Raw genomic sequence first — 5005 nt, 5'->3', positions numbered from 1 at the left:
TTTTGAAAAGACAGATTCCAGCTATGTTAGGGAATATTGTGTGTGTGCATGTATGTGTATATGTGTGTGTTAGAGAGAGCGAGAAAGAAAAATATAACTGATATAACAAAGGAAAATAAATGAAAGAGTTTTGTATATATATAGCATGACCAGGTTCAAGAGACAGGGGTCAGCAATAGAGCCCTGCCTGTATTATTAGTCTGATCCCTTGATAAATGTCTTTCATTATTCAAACTATATTCCTCTTCTGTATGAAGATAAACTTGTTTTCGTGCCATGTTGTAGTCACTTAAGTGCCTCTACGGCATGTTTTTAGACATCTCCAAAGACAGCCTGTCAGAGTCTGGACAGCCAAAACAAACTTGATGGTGTCAAGCTTGTTTATCCCGACACATATGAACTGAAGATGCTCCATTTTCCATATTCATGATCCATATTCACATACGTTTTTGGTTGAACACAGGAAACGTATTGAAGACAGACTGTGACACACTTCTCCAAAGGGCAACTAGCCCATGACTTTGATTAATCAGTCTCATTGGAATGATGTCACATGTTCTTTATTTTCTCATACAGAGTGCAAGTGGAACAGATGGTATCTGGGAGTAACATATTCTCATTAGGAGGTCCAGAATCTGCATATCTGAAAGAGAAAACGAGAGAAAAGGGGGAGGGGATGGGGTAAAATCCTCAGAGTTTTGGCACAGATCAACTCTCTGACCTTCTGTCCAGTCTGCTGGCCGACAGGCATGAATTAAAGGATGGAGCAGGGAAGGAAATCTGACAGCGCCTCAGTAGCAGAGGACTCCAGATCTGAGTCGACCTAATCAGTAATCACTGATATGTTGCTTTCACCTTTTACAGGGCTTTTGTTAGGAGAGAAAATCAATAAGCAGCTATACTCTCCATACAAATATAAAGGCTGAGTGTCTACTGTATATACATTCACAATAATCACTACTGTCACATCACTGGAGTATGTTTGTGTTCCAGTGTAAGGCTGTGGGTGGAAGAGAGCCCTTCTGCTGTATAACAGCAGTCTGTGGGTCACAAACAAAATATGCTTGTAGCGCATATCCAACAGCTTAAAAACATAAAGAGGTCAAATTTAGCTGATTATTAGAATTCTAGCGGAACGCAAATTGGAAAGAAACTTCCTAAATTCAGCATGCAATCGAAATTTTGTCTTTGCCAACTTTATTAATGCATATGTGCTTGAGTGTGCTATTTAAATTCTCCTGGAAGAAGTGCTGTTAGATTTTAGATTTAGTGCTAGGTTTTGTCTGCCTAACACTTACTAGCAGCTAAATGGCATGGCATGCACCTTGACTGATGTGTCAAAATGGAAGGACGGCTGTCCTCTCTAATCACTGTCTCTGTTTCAAATCCATTGCATCTGTTACAGCAGGTTAAGTTGCTGTTTCTTGCAGTGACAAGTACCTACAATAGTGGAATGTTTGCTGTGACTGCATCACTGGCATATAGGTCATACCTGCTCTCAGTGGGAGTTGTGCTTCATCACTTATTCTCTTTCTGACTTTCATGGACAGAGTTTCAAGCATCAGTCAAGAAAGAGAAATTGGACAGTTTGGCAGCCTAAGGACTGCATCACTGTTTTTTGCAGAAGACATATTTCTACTGGCTTCATCTTCTAGTGCACATTGGGGCAGGTTTTACCTGGATGTTAAGCAGTTGGGATGAGTGGTAGAAGCTCTAAGTCTAAGACCAAGGTTGTGGTTGTAAAAAGGTGGATTCCTTATTTCCAGTTGGGAGTGTGTTGTTGCCCCTAATAAAGCCTGTATCTTTGAGTATCACAAGTAAGGTTAGGATGGGGTAACAACAGGTAAACCAGTGCAATAGTTGAAGTCTGGCAAGCCAGATTACTGTGGTGAAGACAGAGATGAGCACACAGTACAGTAAAGGCAAAGCTCTCATGTTTACCACACAATCTGCAGTATATCCTTACCTTTGTCAATGGACACAAGCTAGACTGGACAGTGAAAAACATGGACACAAACTCCTGAAGTTCTCTAAACAGGTTGTATATGTGAAGAAATATCCTGTAATAACTCACAGATTCTGCTCATTTGCATTGAAAAGAGCCAGTTGGGGTGAATCCGGTACTGATTAGTATGCCTTCCAGGCACCTACTAAGGAGGCATTCCAGCAGACCCAGACGAGCTTGGAAATGCCTCTGGAGTCCTCATGAGTAGGTGCTGGATGTGGCTACAGGCTACAGAATTTCTGGCTTAGTTTGCTGTCAACCAGTTATGTGTTGAAAATGGATGAATGGAAAAAAAACATTTAAATGGCCCCCTTGGTAACTGACACCCATCAAAAATGTTTTTTTTGGGAGGGGGGTCTGTTGGCAGTCTGTTTTCTCTATTTTCCTGACCTTGAAACTCACTTTGTAGGTCTTTGTGGTATTTTGGTGACCAGCACAGTGCACAGGTGGCAGGAGAGGCACTGACAGTTGGGAGGTTCATTCAAATGAAGTTTAATTCAAATGAAGACAGTTGCTGTATTTTGGCTGAAATTTGGTCCTAGATGTTGCCCTGAAAACAGATGTCTCAGAACCACGTCTATTTGCGGCACAATGTCGATCCGCTGCCTTGATTTTATTTTATGGATATAGAAGACAATGAATTCAAGGGATAAAAGTGAGAACACTTGTTTCAAACATGGTCTATGAACATGGTCTTTGGGTCAGTCTAAGTTGCCATCGACAATTGCATCAAGACACAGCTTAGAAACAGGTGAGGAGAAGTTACAATCTTCTGCGTCCTTAAGATGGACATCCCAATTGACCATAACACAGTCATTGACATTTACAAAGTCATGGCCAAAAGAATTCTACTTTTAATCCACCAATCTTCCTTCTCACTTCCCTGACAAGACTGCTAAAAATAGCTAATTCTCAAAATGTTAATAGTTCCATGTTTTAGCTACAGATGTGTTTGAGAAATAAACATTTAAAACATTACCCATAACCTGTATTTTATAACAGAGAGGTTTGCAAAATAAATGTTTTACGAAAGTAAACGCTTTTTAATACAGAAGTATACTAATACTATAAGTACAGTAATACTATATTCTGAATTACCCTGTAAAATGTGAATCTTAATTGGGGATGTAGCCTTTTTATCAAACATGCATCATTGTTTTCTGCTGATGGGGGCCCATTGAATGTATCAGGTTGCCTTTATAGTTTTTTTGCCCTGGCCCCTCAGGCAGAGTCCATCACTGCAGTCTGCATTGATTTATAAATGAATGTGGGTGATTCTTACAATATCTGCTGTCCAAAGCTGCTTTATACTGTATGAAAAGCTCCTGCCTCAGTTCACCAAATTCATGCAGCATCTGAAGGCAGCAGAACTAATATGTTTGACTGATATGTTGATAAATCCACAGCCTCTGAGAAGTGCCACACCAGAGTGCAGTGCTGTTGCGCACCGCTGTTCACTGTGTTTACCTTTATTAAATCGCATGAAAATGACACCAGGCTACTACAGTATAACCACATATACTTCTACACACATCAGACTGGTCGGCTATAACTTGGTATACTGTTTTTTATGAAGGGGACATCGGGTTAGCAGCTCATCACAGCCTCTTTTCCAACTTTCTTTTTAGCAAAAGTGGCATCTCATATTTTATTCTTGAAACACATTGCCATGCAAACACTGTTGTGTAATATTAATTACTAAACTATGTGACTGTGTACACGGTGAGATACATTAGAATTATTGCTGAAATAGTGTTGGTCCAATATAATCATATAAACGGCTTTACGAAATAAATTTCTTTATTTTTTATTTTTTTATTTTTTTATTTTTTATTAACTGATGAAAAAAACTACTCCATCTGTCTTTAGCTGCAGATTTGTGGTGAAGTGTGTTAATGCTGTGACGCTCTGAACTGTCAAGACATCCTCTGTTTTCTGAGCTGTTGTTATCACGTTTTACTGTGATTTGCACAACTGTTTCAGAGCTATAGACTAATGATGTGACAGGCTGAGAGAGTATTCAATGATCATCAGACCTGCTGATCTATATTCACCTTCACCTAGCCCTTTTGCTAATCGTGTATTAAGCTAATCGCTAATTAGCCACCATGCTGGGCAGACTTTGGCAAGAATATGTACAAGTTACCTCTGTGTCCAGAATGTAAACTCACATAACGTTAGTTCATGCTATTTTAAGCTACATGTCAAAGGAATATGTTGCTTTAGATGTCATAGTTTGACTCCTTATGTTAGGGAGTAATGTGTGTTTTGCATTTAATATAAGTTAGAATGAGCTATAGTTTGTATTGTGTATTAAAGCAAGACCGCAGTAATATTACTATTTATTATTGAGCTTAAAAAGGGTTCAGATGATTGTAGCTGTGGCCTGTGAGAGCTAGTTGCTCACTCTCTGCACTCACTAGCCTCAAATCACCTGCTTATGTGATATTCTCCTGTTAGCTTTGAGGTGGACTTCAAATGGAGAGGGACTGCTTCTTCCCTGTAGCTGTTCGAGAGGAACTGATGCCTGCTGATACAAAACCTCCTGGACAACGTTTGGTATTTCATTTCCCAATTAAAGACAATTGAAGGTCCCCTTTGGATTCCTACTAAAGGAGACACGTTTTTAAAAAAATTGAAGACAGTTTAGGTTGTACTAGTCCATGGACTCAGAAATTACTCTTTACTGATTTGACTCTTTACTGATACTGATTTGTTAGCAGAGTTCAATTTGTTATGCATCTATAACTATCCATTTCATTTTAATGGAAGTGTAAGTTTCCTTTCATTTCATGTCTATAAGGTATGTAAGGAAGTAGAATAAAGATAAAGAGACTCTGTGATTATCGTAAGTATAATAAGGATAGCTATGCTCCAGTACAGCAATTCATACAAATAAGTGGATGTAAGTAGTAAACTGCTATGAGACCCTAAATAAATTCTGCTGAATTGTTACACTCATATGGTCTCAGTAATTATTTAATGGTAAGCTGAAGCAGT

Source organism: Thunnus albacares, chromosome 7 (genome assembly GCF_914725855.1).
Source record: "Thunnus albacares chromosome 7, fThuAlb1.1, whole genome shotgun sequence".
NCBI lineage: Eukaryota > Metazoa > Chordata > Actinopteri > Scombriformes > Scombridae > Thunnus > Thunnus albacares.
This window is presented reverse-complemented; position numbering follows the sequence as displayed.